General features: G+C 33.0%; 1 protein-coding gene across 8 annotated transcripts in view; it reads left to right on the plus strand.

Moving 5' to 3' along the window:
• LOC105229482 (CUGBP Elav-like family member 4) overlaps window positions 1-20,464 on the plus strand; it is an 823,207-nt gene that overhangs the window by 8,614 nt on the left and 794,129 nt on the right. For 7 of the 8 annotated variants that reach the window (XM_049458193.1, XM_049458200.1, XM_049458189.1 and 4 more), the window contains exon 2: window positions 17,424-18,773. The exons of the other annotated variant lie outside the window; for it this stretch is intronic. The gene's annotated coding sequence lies outside the window, so the exon portion shown is untranslated. The remainder of the gene's footprint in view (window positions 1-17,423; window positions 18,774-20,464) is intronic. 8 annotated transcript variants of the gene reach the window in all.

Raw genomic sequence — 20,464 nt, forward strand, 5'->3', positions numbered from 1 at the left:
CAAATAAACTTTGGAAAAATTATCATATAAGATAATTAAATTTTAATGAAATAGCTGAATTGATCGACGTTAACTGGTTGTAAAAATATTATTATATGATATGTTAGAAATTCTTGCTTAAAATCCCGGACATTCCTTACTAAATTTGACTTGCTATTGTTTCAGGACTCGTTTCTGAACGGTCAGTTTGTATGACAGCTATATGTTATAGTACTCCGATCAGAACAATTTTTTCTGAGATAGTAGCGTTGTCTTAAATAATAGTTTGAGCCAAATTTCCTGAAGATACCTCGCCAATTGAAATAGTTTTCAATGCAAGCACTTGAGTTTGTTCGATTAGCTTATATGGAGGCTATATGATATAGTAGGTCAATCTCGAAAATTTCTTGGAAAATTATAGCAATGTTTTTGATGATAATTCGTGCCATTATTCGTGAAGGTATCTCGTGAAATAAAAGAGTTTTTCATACAAGGACCTGAGTTTGATCGGTCACTTTGTATGACAGCTATATGCTACTGTGATCCAATCTAATCGATATGCTCGGAAATTTTAACAATGTTTTGGATAATAATTCATACCAAATTTCACAAAGATTGCTTTGTAAATAAAGGACTTTTCCATACAAGCACTTGATTCCGATCGGCCAGTTTGTATGGCAGCTATATGTAATATTAATCTGACCTCAACAATTTCTTAGGATTTTATAGCCGTGTCTCAGATGATATTTTTAGTCAAATTTCTTGAAGATATGTCGTCAAGTGAAAGAGTTTTCCCTACAATGACTTGAGTTTGGCTGATCAGTTTGTATGGCAGCTATATGCAATAGTAGTCCGATCAGAACAATTTCTACGCAGATAGTAGCAATGCCTTAGATAATAGTCTCAGCCAAATTTTTTGAAGATACCTCTCCAAATAATTTGTTTTCAAGTCCTTAATAAATTTTCGCTAACATTAAATATATTAGCAGCAAAGCAAAAAAAAAAAAAAAAACAATAAACAGTGTCATTACAAATTGACTCACTTTCGTCGCTGACATGAGTCAAGTTCAGAATTTACAGCAAATTCGTATTTGTAGAAATTTAAAAAGTAACCAACACGGCGTATACGCGACAATCAATGTGGCAGTCGCCTACTTGCCTGCTTTGGTTGCGTGGCTTGCTATCATCCCAGACGACAGGAAAATACTTAGACTGCGAAAGCGCGTGTTGACATTTTATATGCGCGCACACGATTTAACAACAACAATGCTTGTTTGCCTGTGCGCTTGTCGCCTACGTTGTCACACAGTTCCTTTTGCTATTGCCATTAGAATTTCGCTCTTATCTATTGTTGTGCGGCGCAATGCAATTGTCTGCTCGTACCTATATACTGAAGTATATGTAGGTTAGTTGACGGCATGTAGACGCCTATCGCTGTGTCTAGGCTTGTCGCCGTGCGCTTGGTTGTATATGTAACGTTACTGTGTTAATATATATTTGTATTATATTTAAAGTTTTATTGTGTGTGTTTGCGTTTGACTGGTAAGTGCCTCGCCAGCAGTTGTTTTCATGTGTGGCAGTTCATTACCCCCCATGCCACGCTTTTATGTAGCGCTCAGCGTGTGGATGTGTGTGTGCGGCTTATTTACAAGTGTTTTCTGTTATTTTATTTATTTATATTTCAGCTGTATATATTTATATATTTGTATATATTTAGGTATTTATTTATTTGCTGTGCCTATTTTGCTACTCGCACTGCTGCTTTTATAGCCGGTTAGTCGAGAGCATGGCAGCTCTCAGTTGGCGACTTGATATTTCCCAGCTGATGGCCGTTGCTATTATTGTTATTGGAATGTTGTAATTGTTTTGTTTTAAAATTTTATAACTTCTTTTGTATAAATATAAATTTGGTAAAGAATTCCTTTCATTATTCAATAGCAGCATTTGAAAATCATTTAAAGAGTAGAAACCTTAAGAATTACTAGTTGAAGCTGTTTAATTTCGAATATAATTTTGTTAATGTAAAAATATACTTCATGTACTTTTCTTAAGCAAAAATCGCAAAAGCCGTTATATTTGGTTGCACTGAAGCTTTAGTATATTTTACAAATACAAAATAGTCCTTATAGGAATTTATTTCGATTGTTCTTGTTTGTATGACTGCTATATGCTATAGTAGTCCGATCTGAACAATATTTTTAGAAATTGTAGCATTGCCTTGGATTATGATTCATGTCAAACTTCCTGAAGATATCTCTTCAAATGAAAAAGTTTTCATACAAGCACTGAATTCCGATCGTTCTAGTTCAAGTTTTCCTTACAAGAACTTGATTTCGATCTTTCAGTTTGTATGACAGCTATATACTATAGTTGCCCGATATGGACAGTTACGACAAATGAACAACTTCTTGAAAATATAAGGACCTTTGAAACTTTTCATATCGATAACTCAAAAACTGAGGGGCTAATTCATGAATGTACAGATAGAAGAGAAAAATGGCTAAATCGACTCAGATTACGACCTTTCCTTCTGGGTGTTACAATTTTCATAGTAAAATTAATAAACACCTTTCAGGGTGTAATTCTCTTTTACAAACAATATTGACAGAATCCACAGTATCCAGTCGTCTCTGAATAGACAGTGTATCTTTATCGCAAGAAGTTTGAATCACTATTTTACTGTTACTATGTTTCTTTATCTGATAAAGTGAGGTTATAGTTATTCGATTTGATCGAATAACTCTAATGTGTTATGAATCTGACCGCTTGAGGACCTCAACATATTTGGCTAGTTAATTGTAAATTTTTTCGATACTTCAGAAATCAACTTCGATAATTCGAAACTGATGTACCAGTGGTTTATTTTTATACTCGAATATTGTATGCCATTGAACTGAGGAGAAGGAAAGCGCCACAGTGAGACTCTTCCTTTTATTTCGATCTAACGCTAATCGCTTAATTTGACTTCAACTCGTTTGCACTTTAGCCATTTCGAAATCCAACTTTCTTCTTCAGATTAGAGTTCGTTCCTTTCCTTCCCTGCCTTGTTGATTCCAGTCGATAGTGTTCCGGTTGTTTGTCTATCGACCTCGTCTCAGAAAATGTTGGAAGTAGTCCCATATTCTTTTGAGTATTTTGGACCACAGAGTGTTCGGTTTATGCTTAACCGTGTTGGAGACGGTGAGAGGCCAGAAAACAGTAAATATTCCGAAGATATCCAGCAATTTGAAATGCTGATATATTCTTCCGTAGATCGAAGTGTAAACTTAATTGCAGTGATTTCAAAAACGTCATTCAGAACCCCTTTCCAACGGATATTTTGCCCTAGTTTTCTTAAATAAAAGGCCGGTGCCGCTTGGGTTTGGTATATATGGCAGCCTTAATATATAATATGTTTCGATGGACTTCAAAAAACAAATGACAACATATGTAAGCTGCTTGCTTTAATAATTTTAGTAATAATTACAAAACCACTACTAAAAATGAAGGAACTGAAGAAATTGGATATTCGAACTTTTCGTTGCAGCGCTATTGAGGTCTTTTAAATCTATTTATTAGTCAAAAAGTCTGTTCTTTACTTTTCTTAAATCTCCATTCCCGTTATTTACTCTTACTTAGAAGCTATTTGTACTAAAATTCATTCATTTGCGCACACACGCGGCTTTCACCGCCATTCACCCCGTTGAACGGTCACAACTTTCTCAAAACTAAACAGAAGACACAGAGAAAAAACCATGCTCGTTTATTTTATTTATTTATATTGACTTTTCAACCCGCCTACAATTTAGCGATGACTCTCGCAGCATTGATGTTGTTGTGCTTGTTGCTGCTGTTGTCTGTGTATTTATTTATCAAGCGAATGAATGACTAAATGGGCGCATAAGGGCATGCCCACATGAATAAATGAAATGTAGGAGCGAAACAACGTATTCACAAGTGAGTAAGTTGGGACTAAAAATAAAAGAAAAATATATATATAAGCAAAAATAAAAATAAAAGTAACAACAAAAATAAATATAAAAGCAAAAGCAAAAATAAAAACAAAAACAACAATATAAACAAAAACAAAAACAAATATTGTACTAAAACTGCATGAGAAGAAGGCGCAAAGTAATAGTAAGAGATAGCTAGCGGTATGGTGAGCCTAGCGCTGACTGAAACGGCTGGTTGAATTAAAAGTAAAACAACTCGGTATATAGGCTCTTCTATACCTACATAAACATACACATGCACATTAAACAAATACTTATAAAAGCATGTTTTTATATACATAGGTATGTGTGTGCGAATACCTTCTTCTGACTTGGTATGCATCTTCAGCAAAACGAACGTCAGCCAGGCCGCTTAGCTGGATGCCGGTCGCCAACAAAAACACAGCAGTGGGTGAGGTCAATATTCAAATGATGACAACAAAATTATGGTTCGGCAACATTCAAGTAGTTAGGCTGTTGCCTGACTTAGTGTAGGTATGATTTGCAGTGAGCAACATAAAAGCGTCGTTGTGTGGGCGAGACGCGGCGACGAGTGTACTCGTTACTCGCAAATGTAGTTGTGAAAAGCCGCAAGAACATGTGCAGCATGGCAGGCGGCGCGCCCGGCTGCCTTGGCTGGTGTTTGCTGAAAGTTTAGTAGCTTTATTTGAGGCTTTTTGTGTGTGCTAGCTGACTGAAACAAGGTGAAAAGGAGACGAAAATGTTGATGGAAAGCCAGCTGGATGAATAAGGGGAATTGTGTGGCAGCATAAATGCTATATCGATTTTCTTAAAGCGCTAGTTGGTAGGCAGAAGTGTGAAGTTGTTTAAACAAATCAAAAAAAATAAAATAAATTAACAAGAAAATCCGATATCTTCTGCTATAATAATCTTCACAGCTGCATTTTTATAGCCTTAAAGAGTATAAAAAGATATTTTTTCTAATTTTGATTTATCAGTTTGTATGACAGCTGTATGATATATTGATCTGATCTGAACAAATTCTTTGGATATTGTACCTTTTCCTTGTATAATAGTTTCTGTCTAGTTTTTTGAAGATACCTTGTCAAATAAAAGAGTTTTCCCTGCAATGACTTGAGTTTGATAGGTCAGTTTGTATGGCAGCTATATGCTATAGTGATCTGATTTGAATAATTTTTTCGAACATTACATTACAGTCTTAGATAATAATACAAGCCAAGTTTCATGAAGATATCTCCTCAACTAAAAAAGTTTTCCATACATAGAACAAGAAAAAGCCGCGAGAAGTAGTTTAGAAAATCATAAATATAAAAAAATATAAAAAATAAAAATAAAAAAGTGAGATTTGCTACTACTTTTCGTTTTTCAAATATTTATATTAGTTTATGTCAGATTTTGTTGTCTCATTTACTTGCCACAATCAAGCACTTATATATATTTATTGCTTTATTTGCCAGCATGTGCGCGCAGCGTTGTTGACATTTTCAGCTTGAAACGCACAAAATTGAGTGGTTTTGCATTTTTATTATTATTTGCGCGTAAAACGGCGAAAACTGTTTCAAAGGCTGCGCTCCGCAATGCTTTCATACACGTCACAACACTTTAGTTGCCACACCGGCAACAACAACAACGCAGCGCTGCCTTCACGCAGTGCTTTAAAATTATGCGAAAATAATACACTCACCGCGTGATTTAAATTTTGCTTGCCACACGCAAATATGTACAATGCGCGTGTGTGTAGTGTGCGCTTGTGTAAATACGCGTTGCAGAAAAGGTTGCGCATACGCCACGTGCGACCTCCCCACAAACACAAACCAGCGGCGGTTAGCTGGCCGGGGCTGAGCGGTGCGTTGAAATAAAATGAAATAAGTTTTTGCGCGCACACACACAGTCATAAAAAATAAACACACACACATGTGTATGCAAATACAGACCTACATATATGTGCCTATAATTGCATGCGTTCCTTTGTATTTGCTTTTGCATGCGTCGTTTCACTTCTGAAGTGTTAAAAGCGTTGACTTAGTGCGGCGTGGACTTTAAAGTGACAAATTGTTTCAATCAAAGTTTTGCATAGCAGCTGACAACTCAATGTCAATTTCATTACGCACGCATGTATTGGTGTTTTTGCCGGCTTACGGAGTTGTGTGTCTTGTGGGATTAAGAAATTTCAGTGGAAATATGCTATTTGTGTATTTGTCTTTGCTTTCATGCATTCAATTTCGCTTAAGTTGTTTGTTGTGGCTTATTTCGTTTGTGCATAATTGGCAATCTTAGTTTAGCTTGGCGTTTAGTTTATGAATTGAGAAATGTTGTGCGTAATATGCTACAACTAAGCTCGGTTAAAATTAGAATGCAAGATTTTTGCGGAAAAAACAGGTGTTCAGTATAATGAGCTTAGTTTTTCATGTTTTAGATATGCAAGTGATATGTGGAAGAGAAAATATATATGATTTTCTATATATTTACAAAATGCATATGTAAATAGTATACTAATAAATTATATATATTATTTTAGTCAAAATGTGCGCTACAGACCACAAAATGACAATTTTTCAGCTGTTGGCAGCTTGCAAGCTTAAAAGAAATAATGAATTCCATCTACGAAATGTCAAAAGGCTTAAATCAGTTTTTAAAAATTTCCCAACAAAAATAAATTTTTAAAAATGTTTCAATCAAAAATATTTTCGTCAAATGCTCAAAATAACTAAATTGTTAATAACTACCCAATTGAAATATTTTTGCGAAATAATACACTTTAGAATGAAATTAAAAATCATTTTTCACAAGATTGTCAGAAACTTTTCAATTTTAAAGCGTTTTTAATTAAACAGCGTTGCCACTTAAAATGAAAAATCTTTGAAAATGTAATTTCATGGAGGATATCCACCTTCTTCGCAATTTAATTCGACTATTTTTAGATGAGGTGAATATTTTAAGTTACCGTAAGCAACACAAATTTCGCTCGTATGTCAAAACGTGGCATGTATAACATAAAAAATGTCATACACCTTCAAATCGTTATTTTAAACATATTGTACTAAATGCGAGAATTTCCTTCGACATCGATTTCCACCAATCTCTCTCGAAAAGGTGTTTGGCAAGGAGGCGATTTCTTCTTCTATGATGGTCATCTGGAAGCTGTTTCTGGCCACAGCAGCTCCTGCTTGAATAGTTTCGGCAGAGTTTCCAACGATTGCTTGCGGGAAGGGTTCCTTGTCTGAGAGCTGCTTGATTTGGCGGTTTCCGCGGGGATTTCAATGGCATCCTTTTCGTAAAACTTTTCTTTTTTATTAGAGTTAGGCGTTTTATGTCTTCTACCGGCTTTTCCTCAATTAATTTTGAAACTTGTATCGCTTTTTGCGTTGTTCCTCACTTTTGGTACTTTTGGTCGCTTTGGAGGTGTACGGTTTCACATTTACGACTTGCGTACTTTGGTCGATACTCTCTGGTTTTCCTGTTGTCACCGCTGGCTTAATTTGTCTGGAACAACTGGTAGTACAATTTATCGTCTTATGACAAGAGTCAAATAGGTGCAAATATAGATTTTTCTTGAAATCCGGTTTAAATTTGATTAGATGGTGAATAACTGAAAACACTATATTTTTAGTATTTACCGTAAATATTTCTTCGGAAAGTATATGTTGAAGTCGAAATATAATTAAAAATAGCGCGCCATAAAGTATGCAATAGTAAGCAATAAGGTGAAGAAGCTTGATTTTAGGAAGCATACATTTCGGCGCTTAGAGCTTTGGTTTTGCAATTTTGATAACTTCAACTTATTAAGGAAATTAAATGTTATGAATGAAACAAAATATTATAAGCAACTTTTAAAATCTGTAAGTGCCACAGGAAAGTGAACACTTTGAAAATAAACTGAAATGGGCAAGAATACGGATTGATAAAGTTTTACGGATAACAGAATAAAGTATACCAAACTGTAGCATTTTCCCAGTATATCAAATATGTTCTGCATTAGAAATGCATATAATTCAAATTACAAATCTAAACGCGCCTTAATCTAGGCAACAGTAAACAATAAGATGAAAAAGCTGGAAATAAAGAGCAGACATTAAGGCGCGAAAATCGTCAGTTTTCCTAAATTTGATTTTCTAAACTTACTAAGACTTATTTATTAAATTTGTAAATGTGTTGTGATTAAAAAATAGTTTTTAAGTCTATGTTAATGTTTTTAAGTGCCACCAGAGGATTGCCGTTCAATAAATTGGGTCGAAATGAAATGATAATTGAATGAAATATATCCAACGGTTGTATTTTCAATATATTCCGCATTAAAAATTCACATAATTCTAATTATAAATCGAAGTGTGCCGTGAGGTATGCATTAGTAAATAACAAGATGAAGAGTCTGAGTACTAAATGTATACATCTAGGCGCGATGATCTCTTGTTTTCTTAAACTTGATGACTTTCTTAGCTTACTAAGGAAATTTTAAAATTTGTAAATATTTTCTGCATGAAAAATAGTTTTGTAGGTCTTTTTTATGTTTTTAATTGCCAGCAGATGATTGTGACATAATTAACTGAGTCGAAATGAACAAGCATGAGAGCTGATTCGACTCATGTATGCAGTTTTATCTATTTGATGGCAATATTGCTGTTTTTGAAGAGACAGTTTTAGTGATAACTGTATGAAATGTACCAAAGAACTGACTTTGCGTAGTATATTAAACGTTTTTCGTACACAAAAATCAAAAAAATTTGGCGAAATATTTGTTATTGTATATATTATTATTATTTACCAAGCTAGTTTCATATTCAAAAATAATTATTTTATTTTTTTTATTTGCTTTTAGGAAATTCGTGCTTTTATTTCTATTTTCAAGCACTAATATTTGCAGTTAGCAAATTTTTGGCATTAAATATATTATATAATATTCTACGAGAATCAAAATGTCTTCAGTACTCTAATATTTGTCACAAAATTCTTCAAAGTAACTTTCGTTAAACAATTTCATGCCTCATACTTCATAAATTGTGTTTACAAGCATCAAAAAATCAAACAATTTCTTTTGCTTTCTAACTAAGTGCAATCGATAATATTTTAAAATCACAATAAATAAGCATATTTGCACGCCGGTCAATAAAGGCAAATATGTATTTCATGTGAAAATGGGGGAAAATTATAAATAAATGAGTGGAAAGTATGCCAAAAGAGAAGTGAAAATAAAGTGAAAGGCAATAAATTGTTAATGCAGCAACCAAAGCAAATAAATGTAAGCAAGCAAGTAAACAAGAAAATATGTTTGTAGGTGTGAGAGTGTGGTATGCATATGAGTGCGAGTGTGTTCTGAATTTGTACGAATGTTATACGCATTTGTCTATTTGTAAGATTTGCATGTTTGTATGTGTGCGTGAGCAGCTCTCAAGCGCTAAGTGACACTGTGCAAGTTAAAGGAGTAAGCAATAGTTATGAGTGTGTGAGTAGTAAATGCTTTTATGTGCGTGCATTTGTGTGTATGTGACACAAACATAAGTGTGCGAAGTGGCTGCTGAAGTGCTTATCGTGTCTGTGCCACTTTGTGGCGCGTAACTTTGCATAATTTCGTGGCAAGTTATGCTTTTTGACAGCGCAGCGCAGTAGCGGCGCATTTGTTTTTGTTGCTGCTTAAAATATATTATTTTTATTTTCGTAAAATTTCAAGTAAGTACGGAGTAGCTTTTCACACACATACAAACATTTGAACATATGAAAAAACATGTGAACGCGTAAGAAAAAAGAGAAAAAACATGTTTGTATATGTGTGTGTGTAAAAAGCGTAAGCGCTACTTTATGTCATACGTTTTGACACACACACACATGCATTTTACGCTTATGCGCTCGTGTGCGCGCCATTTGCATATGTCGTATTTTGTAAGGCGAGCTGGAAAAGCAAAAACAACAAAACTGCTCGCGCCTGGCTTTGACAATTTTACGATGCACCCACACAGCGGCGCTTTTTATGCGTGGTCCGTCTTTGTCGCGCACATAGTTGCAAAAATTTTCACCAATACACACACACGCACCCACTCTCGCATGCTTATTATGCTTCTTATGCCGCTCACACATGTTTGCTGTTATGTTTGTATGTGTGCATGGGTGTGTGTGCTGCTTTGTATACGCGTCTGTCTGCTTGAATTTCATATGCAAAGTAAAAGCGTAGCAAATTTTACGCCCCGTCCCCCGTTGCCGCTGCTCTGCTACTGTGCCAACTTTTCTCCAAGCGGCAATTTTTTATTACTCATACGCCATGGTGCGCCAGTCCGCGCGCGACATTATAAGTAATACGCGCAAGCAATGCACACATAAAATTACTGGTGTGTGGAAGTTCAGTGCCGGCGCAGTGCGCGCTGGCGGCTTTTAAGTTGTGTCGTCGCCCACACATACACATGCACATACATATGTATGCAGGCAAGCCTTGTATACACTCATATTTACATGTGCAATACTTGTTCGCTCGAACTCGTTGTTTTCGCGCGCTCAGTCGCCTGCGTCTTAACTGCAATTTGTGCGTCCATTGTTGGTTCGCAACTTTTACTTGTCACTTGTTGTTATGGTTGTTGTTGTTTTTTCACTGTTTTCCATTGTAGCTGTTGCTTCGCTGTTGCAACTCGTTTTTTTACCTTATAAAACCGACTTTGTGTTGTTGTTGTTGTTTCTGTTATTCGCTTTTCATGCACGACTGTCATTATTATCATGTTTTCACTCGCTGTATTACCTACTTTACAGCTGTGGCGCTTGTTTTTGTCGCTGTTGTTGCTTTTACGTACGCTGCCTTTGTATTTCTCACCCATTTCTTTGGTGTTTCAGCCTGAAATGTATGCTTTCGCTGCGGTGTCCCTTTTTATCTGCCACGTTTGTTGTTGTAGTTGTTTTATGTGACATTAAAATTTTTACGGCATATTTTCGGGCGAAAAATTAATATGCGCATATTTTCTGGTTTAACCTCAAATATTTAATAAATCAGTTTTGATGGCTTGGCCTTACGTTTATGTGCAAAGCGTATTTCAATGTTGCAACGAATTTTATTAGTTTTAGAATCTTGGAATTTACGGTATGTGCTTTAATTATAGTATCCAGCGTTGCATACATTTAGGCGTTGTATGCAATTTTGTTACAAATAGATTTGGCTTTCCCTTACTCTTCTCAGATGTGTATAATTAAGTTTTTATTGCTTCGTCGAAATGAACATTTCTGTTTCTATTTACGTTTCTGTTTTAGTATTTAGAACCTTTATATTTGGTTTTGCCGTTTTCTTTTCCCTTAGGTATAATTATTTTCTTTTTTTCGCAAAGAAGGGTTACTTTGACATTTCTGTTTCCATTTCTGTTTGTGTTTCTGTTTCTGCTTTAGTAGTTTGCTAGCCAGTTTATTGTAAAATAAATATGTAACTTTTGTTTTAGTATTTGCGTATATATATTTTGCTGGATATATTGCGTAATTGTCCAAAGTTGCTTATGATTTTTTCTTTCCGGTTTCTTTCTTCTGATTCTGTTTCTTTTATTTTCGCGTATGTTTTACTGGACATATTGCACAATTATCAATAGAATATGCGAGTTATCTTTCTGTTTATGTTTCTCCAGTATTATTTGCATTATTGTCAAAAGAATATTTGAGTTTTTGTTTCCATTTCTGTTTCAGTTTGTATTTCTGCTTCAATTTCTGTTTTACTATTTGCGAATATATGTTTTTTTGCCAGTTTGCATTCTTTTCAAGAGAATCTGTAAAGTTTTAAGTTTCTGCTTTTATTTCTGCTGCCGGTTTTTCTTCTGCTTGTGAATCAAAAGTCTTTTTTTAAGTTAATAAAGTGGTAAAGTTTAAGGTCTTTCAGTAAAAGCAGTTAAAATAAATATATTTATGTATGTTCGTAGGTGAAAATGTGTTTTGGTGACTATTTACATGTTTGTGTTTTCTCTACAAATCTTGTCATTCACGGTTCGTATATGTCTGCATGTCTCCGATAAATTATTTATTAAGCCTTTTCATAAACAAATAGCTAATTTAAAAAAATAAAATTGTAACTTACAACAAAAATATATATAATTCAGTTTCCAAAAATAATTAAAATAATTTATTTTCTTTTTTTAATATATTTCTTTTCTAACAACACTTCACACCAATCAGCATATTCGCGTCTGCTTTTTTCCTATACCTAAAACAAGCATAAAATATAAGCTCGTTTGCTGCGCTCCTTCCTAAAATACTTCTAGCTATAACAAGAATTAATTGGATAAGTTTTTAATTTGCATTTTTTACGAGCTTAACATTTTTTCGTTGGTGGCAGTGGTGTTGGTAGTGGTGGCGTTGCAAATGTGGGTGTCGTCTCAAAGCGACTGGTGCCTAGCACGTGCTTTCTAAGGTCGCAACGACGCATGCAAAGTGCAGCTATAAAATGCGCACAGTGCGAAACTGTGAAGTTGCAAACATTGCATGGTGGCAGGGCATAGCATTAACATAACCGAAAAGGAAGCAAAAAGCAACATACATAAATTGACAATGGCGAAGTGCGAGAGCGCCAAGTGAAGTGGCAGTTAGTTAGCAAGGCTAATAAACTTTTCAGATTTTAAGGCAATTTTATAAAATATATTTTTAATTTGACTAAAAGTTTGCGAAAGTGACCTTGTTGTGGGGGCTTACAACTTCATTTCTCATTTTTTGTAATTTTTTAAAACGTTTAAAGCTTTGTAATGGATTTTGGTAATGTAAAATTATTGCGAAAATATGTGTGGTAACACAAAATGTTCATTTAAACGCGCTTATTTGGTAAATGACTATCGAAATTTTTTTTTTTAGTTGGCAGAGCTGTGCCAAATTAGCTTTCTGCGAGAATAGGCATAAGGCTTTCTAGTTCATAGTGCTTCTATACTAGCTTTGAAAATGCCACAGATCTGTATACGTAACTTATTTCCCGGATATGTGCATAAATATATTGTAGTCAGAAAAAAATGTTTAATATGATATGGCAAAATTTTCAAAAACATTTTTTTTAAAACTGTTTTTTGTTTTGTAAATTTTATTATATTAGTTTTCGACTGCCATATAAAAAAGTAGTTTCAAAAATTTTATGCTGCCTGTAAGGTTGGCAACCCTACTAAAGTTGATTCCCATACTAAAATAATTCATACCAAATAATCTTAATTTACTTAGAAATATTAGACTCATTAAAATTTTTTTCTCAAAAATGTAGTTGGCAACCCTACTAAGAATAATATTACGATACATCGTTTTACGCAGTTAGCTTATATTTTTACTTCGTTTTAACTTTATTTTGAAATTTTTGACTTAAATTTTTCCCCAAAAATGTAGCTGGCAACCCTACTTATTATAATATTGCGATGCATCATTATTATGCCGTTAGCATATGTTTATGATTTAGTTGTAACTTAGTCGTTAAATTTTTGAAAAATTTTATTTTTTCTAAAAAATGTAGTTGGCAATCCTACTCAGAATAATACTACGGTACATTGTTATTTGTCATTAGCACATATTTTGATTTAATCTTAATTTATTTCGAAATTTTTTAGCTATTAATTTTTTTTTGTCAAAAATGTGGTTGGCAACCCTACTTATAATAATACTACAATACATCATTACCATATACTTAGACTTAGTTTCCACTTACTTGTTAAATCTTTGACTAATTAAGTATTTTTTTCACAAAGATAGTTGGCAATCCTGCTCAGCTTAATACTACATAGCATTTAAACACCTAAATTAGTCTGATTTTTACATTTCTTGCTTAAAATTAAAAAATTTTTTATTAAAATTATAAAATTTTGAGATTTCTGGTTTGAAAAAGTTGGCAACCCTATTTAGAAAATCAACAAAACTAAAATTTTTTTTGAATTTCTCTCTGTGGCAATATATATACACACACTATATACACTACCTCTTTCCTTTTTGAACGCCTCACACATATCTCTCAGTCCATGTGCTTCATTTCTACCACAATTCCCGCATCCATCATCTTCGCAGTCAGCGCCAGCGTCAACTGTTTAGCTGCTTCATCTACTATGACCAACTGCTGTGTTTTTTCCAATATTACTTTTCCCCTCATTTATGTTATTTTATGTTTACTACTTTCCTCCATTTCCACATTCGGTTTACGACCAACTTTCTCGCAATAAGTCTCACATTCCACTACTATTTATGATTTTGTTTATATTACAACACTTAAATATATACAAACCGTGCCATATGCATATGTGTCTGTAAAGCTTTATAGACATATTCGCAATCAGCTGTTGTTGTCTACACAAACACACTCGCTGTAATGTGCAACAAAGCGAATGAGCACTTAAAAATACATAAAAACAGGGTTGCAAAGGTTGCCATATACTCACAGCCAGCGACGTCTGTGCGTTTAGAATTTTACGCACACTCTTTTAAAAACATCCTCTTAATACCCACCAACACATATACATACAAGTACATTAGTTTCATATTGCGCCCGTCTGACTTGTGTGGCGCAAGCAGTAAGTTTGTTGACTATCTATAGCTATTCACCTACATTTATTTCACAGTCTGTTGTATGAGTAGTGCTGAATAGCTCAAAAATGCGTAAATAAGGTTAGAAGAAAAATAAAAAATACCAAGCAGAGAAGTGGAATGGCAGACTTGTGTAAAAACAAAAATAAAAATAAATAAATTTCTAAGCGAACTATGCAGACAGGTCGCCTTTTTTTGTGGCGTTGGATGTGTAACTTTATAGTATATGGAAGCAACTCTGTTAGTGTAGGCACTATTTATTATTACTATGTATTTATATATAGCGAATATAAGCGAATATAAGCGAATATACTTATAACGCTTTAAATTGTTTGTTAAAAACTGCGAAAAGGGAGGAAAAATGGTTCATGCGCCTAAAATTATGCAAATTTGATAATTTAAGTATTTCGTTGTCGTAGAAATGATTTGAAAAATGTTATTGTTTCGCGACAATAAAAGTAAGATTAATGACCTTTTAAAAAGACTATAAATATTGCGAAATATGTTTGTGACGCCTAGAAGTATGCGAATTTTGAAAATTAAGATAGTCAGTTGCTATAAAAAAGTTTTGTAAAAGATTTCACTTTAGCGGCAGCGCTGATAGTCTTTTGAAAAAACTTCAAAAATTAAGTATTCGGGTTACATCGCCTAAACGTATGCAAAGTGTCGAAAATTACGGTTGTATTGATATTTATGCAAATAATTTTTTTTAACGACAGCATAATTGAGATCTTTGATCTTTGTGATCTCCTTTGAAAAAACTGTAAAAATGAAGGATATTTGGTAGCGGCGCCTAAAAGTGTGCACTGTTTTGAAAATTAGACAATTGTCATGAAAATGTTTTTAAAAATACAGCTCTGATGATCTTATGAAAAAACTTTAACTTTTTTGACTTTTTGTAATACTCGTAATAATAAAAATGAGGGAATATTGTTGGAACTCCTACAGGTATGCAAAATTTCTAAAATTGAGATATTCAATTGCCATACTTCTTTTATATTTTTTTGAGGCGACACTAGACTTATGAATAAACTTTTCAAAAACCTGTAAAAATGCTGGAAAAATATTCCTTGTGCTTAAAATTATGCAAAATTAAAAAATTTCAGTTGCCATATTTTTTAAAAATGTTTTTGCTACGCGACAGCACTATTAAAACTAATACTTATTGAATTGAAAATGTTCAAACTAGCAAATTGGTCAAGGCAAAGCAAATTTTCTCTACAATGTATAGAAAAGACACATGAACGCATGCACGGTTGAGACTTATTGAAATGCTCAGCGCATTTCAAGGTCAGTTAAATATCGTTTTGGTACTATTACTTCTCCCTGCCTAAAACTGAACATTTCGCGCAATCTTTTTCCTTAACTCTTTCTATGTATGGCTTGTTTTTATAGTATCTCTTCTATGGTTTGTTATTATATCTCCTTCGCACAAATCTCTATTATTTGTTACGCGGCATGTATGTCTTGCTTGCTACACACAGTGGGCTGATTACTTTGGTTACCCTTTTGTTGATTGCCATTTATCATTTGCCAGCGCTGCCTTTATTTTATTTATACGGTTTATTCTCGTTTAACACAATTCTTTTGGTCAATAAAGCTGGAAATGATGCAGACAATTGTATGTGAAGAAGGCATTTGTTGTGCTTTCACATGACATATATTTGCTATGAAATATATTTTCGTTTAACCGTTTTTCGTTTTATGAGACACCCACATGACGACGTACATGGCGTATGAGTAACATTTTGTGCGGGCGCTGGCATTGAACGGCTAGAAGTGATTTAATGTACATACTTATAATGAAGGTTAATGTTTGTATGTTATCTTGGAAATTTTGGTTAATTTGAGGGGTAAGCTGAAATTATTAATTGAAGAAAATAAAATTGTTTTCAAGAATTTTGCGGGAGTTTATTATTAAAATGAAATAAAATAAACTAAAATAAAATAAAATAAAATAAAATAAACTAAAATAAACTAAAATAAAATAAAATAAAATAAAATAAAATAAAATAAAATAAAATAAAATAAAATAAAATAAAATAAAATAAAATAAAATAAAATAAAATAAAATAAAATAAAATAAAATAAAATAAAATAAAATAAAATAAAATAAAATAAAATAATGAAATAAAATAAAATGAAATAAAATAAAATAAAATAAAATAAAATAAAGAAAAATAAAATAAAATAAAATATAATATAATAGTATAAAAAAAAATTAAATAATTCACGAAAAAGGTGTTTTTTCAGACTGGCAAGTGGTTGTAAACTTTTAAAGCCCTAAATATGCTGTGATAAAAAGCCAATTAAGTGATTATGCCCCAATTTAATATTTTTTTGTTGCTATTAAAGTTAAAAGTAGCACTTCGTCTTCCTATAAATTTTTTAAACGTAAAATGTGAGTAAAAAATTTAAATTCCACGACCAGCAATGCTCATTTTGGAAAAAAAAAACGTTTTACTCACTGCAAAAAAATAGTTTGTGAATTTTTTTATATATAAGAAAATAGTAAAATCAAAAAGCTAAAAAAAATATTTTACGATCTATTTTTTTGTCGGAAAATTATGAAAAAAAAATTTCAATAATATTAAGAAAAGAATCCGTGCTATTTTTAAATAGGGAAATTCCGAAATAGAAAACAAATTAAAACTGACTGCTAAAAAATGCTTTGTGAGCTATTTATATATATAAAAAAATTGCATAAAAAATTTTCACGCTCCTTAAAAAAATGTTTGCGAATTTTTTTTATGTAGAAAATTTCCGAAATAAAAAAGAAATCAATATTCATAGGTAAAAAATTTTTTTTGAACTAAACTCTCTAGTAAAAAATTCTTTTAAGCCATTTCTACATCGAAAAATTTTCTATATTTACTTTACATCTGTTTACCATACTCAAACTCATTAAACAAATTAATTTCTGCAGCCTTGATTATTACATTTTCATGCTTAATTATGTTATTAAATAATAAATTTGTATTAAATAAAATTTCCTCTTTGCAGTTTTACATGCAACTATCAACCCATATCAACTATTATAAGCGTTAGCAAGGCTGCGTCTAATAAAGCAACTACAAAAATTCGAAATATTTAACTTTAGACCACATAAAGTGCGGCTTTAAAAAGCGTATATTGCAAATAACTAACAATTTAATACAAAATAAATTTGCGCATATATGAAAATCTACAAATAACAGTAGCTGCAAAACACTTTAAAGCCAATAAACAAATATTAAATGCATATAAATTAGAGGAGGCGCGCAAAAAATACAAAATAAACACCAACACATAAACACACAGACAAATAGCAACACCAGCGCCAGTTGGCAAATGAGCTGCACACAATTACGCAATGCGTTTATGATTATTTAATGTGTTATTTTTTATAATTGCAACAACAACAAGCGCACAAGGCAAACATATACGCAAATTAACAGGCATAAAGCGCATAAATTCATATTAATATAGCTGTAATTTGCGCAAAATAGTGCGAAGTAAAAAATTAAAAGTGTTTGCCATTTATTTGGTTGCGGCTGCGTACAAAAAAAATATATAAAACAGCACAACAAAAAGCGGTAATAATAATTTATAAATAAGTAAGCAGACAGTGTGTGCAATTGCTAGCACAAATATATGCATGTATGTGTGAGTGTGCGTGTGCATAAACACGAAAAAGCATAATAATAACATTTATAATAAAAAGTGCAAACATATTCACCGCAAAACGCAGCTAAAATAATAAAATCATACAAAAGTGCGCCGCATTACTCATACGCCAACGCCAACACACACCAAAGACACTTGTGATGCAACGTGCATTGCCTGCCTGTGTGCGTTGGTGTGAGTTAAAGTGCACACTCGCTCTGTTAATGTTGAGTCATAAATTATGTATTTAATTAATTAATAGCGCAGCACAAAAGCGGCAACATACTCGGGCACAGAGCACAAAAGCACAACAACAACACAAGTGCGTTGCATGTCGTGTGCGTTGCTTGAGTCTGTGCGGTCTTTTTGTTGTTGGCTGTACACACTTGCGCCGCAAGGCAAGTCGCGTTTAAGTGCTGTTATTACTCGTATTTATGCTAATATGTGCTGAATTATATTCTTAATTAAAGTGTTATCTGCGTTAATACTTCGAAATCAGGAATTATTGTAGTGCCTCTTAAGTGGAATTTGGAAAAAAAGTGAAAAATAATATAAAATTTTAAAACAACTCTTTATAAGTAATTAAAATAAGCAAGCATCGAAATGCATACTAATGAAGTTTGAAAATCGTAGGTAGTTGGTACTCTATAAAATCTGACATTTATGTTGGAGCTTTAAGCGTCGCTTACATAGACTGCTTAAACAAAGGTGAGTGGACGCAAACTAAAGATTTATATGCATGCGGCATATAGTTGAAAAATTATACAATTATATTAAACAATAAAATATAACTTAAATTTGGTTTTACTAGCCTTTTAAGTTAGTTTTATTAAAAATCTACTATAGCGCCATCTATGTCGAAGCTTATTTACTAATTTACTTCATAAAATATAACTGATAAACTAGTTTTACTAGCCCTAACATGTAGTTTTTCCTGAAAATTGACTATAGCGCTGTCAAGGTTGTGGCTTATTTCCTAATTTACCCAAATTGATAAATTTACTTTAGCTATTACTCCCGTAGAACCCACAGACGTGATGATGCTCAGAGCATACTAAAATTATGGAGGGAACACTTCTAGAACCTGCTGTCCGGCAGTGAAAGCATAACACTAGGAGATGGTCAACCCGATACCCCAATCGATGACGATGGAACCGACCTTCCATTGCCCGGCTATGAAGTAGTTCGAATAGCAATTACCTGTCTGAAGATTAACAAAGCGGCGATGAATTGCCAGCCGAGCTTTTTTGTAGAATATTGTCGAAGGAAAGCATGCCCAATTGGAATTTAAGTGTGCTTAACAACGCATATAAGGTTCTTTATAGGGAACAATAAGACCCTCCGTTAACAAACTGATTGGACCTCATCAGCGTGCCGTTAGGACTGGAAAATCAACAATTGACCAGATATTCACCATGTGCAAAATCTTGGAAAATACTCTTGAAAAGAGTATCGACATACCCCACCTCTTTGTCGATTTCAAAATTGCTTTTGACAGCACGACAAGGAACTGCCTTTATGGCGCTATACCTGATAAGTCCATGCTAGCAAATCCATTATCAAATTGTTAGAAAGTGCTTTTCAAATAATCTCATTACAGCGCCATCTAGTGGTCACATTTTTTTCGATATTGGACTTTTAAAACTCTTTCAAGCAAAATATTAAACTCAGGTATCTATTAGGATGAAAATACTTAGAGTTCAGGCCGTCTTGAAATTAAATTATCAGCCTCGGTTGCCTATTAGGTCGAAAACATTTAGGGTTTAAGCAATTTTGGAAGATTTCACAAATATTTTATTGTTTATAAAAGCTCAAAGTGGAGAACATAAATTCCGAAATGGTCTATGGAAGAGCAATACAAGTAACTGAAAAATCTTTTCAGAATACCGACGTGAAATGAAATGTTCGTGCAAAAATAGTAAAAAATATATCTCATAAGGTGAATAGTATAGGCAAATAATTTGATTTTCTTTGAATGAATTATCTACATTTCCTCCTGATTGCGTTTTGAGATAAAATTATTTACTCTCCCGCATACCAAACTTGTTATTACCCGACGTAGACATTCCGATAAGCAATAAAATAATTTTTTTAATTTTAATTATTTTCTAGTAGTACTGAAGTTTCGAGTCTACCTAAATGCTAGTCATAGTCAATAAAACATATATAGTCTCCATTGGTGAAAATACTAAAATCTCTGTCTACAAGAATTACCTCTACAAATAAAATAGAATGGAAGGCCTAAAATTATATAGCCATTTTCACTATTTTCAATAGAATTTTTTTGACTTTGTTCATAATTTGCCTCGATCTCATGTAAGACCGCTGATTTATGTAAAATATGTACCAAAAACCTCAGCCTATAAAAAATAACTCTTGAAACAAAAAGGGCTGTGCGC

This window comes from Bactrocera dorsalis, chromosome 5 (genome assembly GCF_023373825.1).
Source record: "Bactrocera dorsalis isolate Fly_Bdor chromosome 5, ASM2337382v1, whole genome shotgun sequence".
Classification (NCBI taxonomy): Eukaryota; Metazoa; Arthropoda; class Insecta; order Diptera; family Tephritidae; genus Bactrocera; species Bactrocera dorsalis.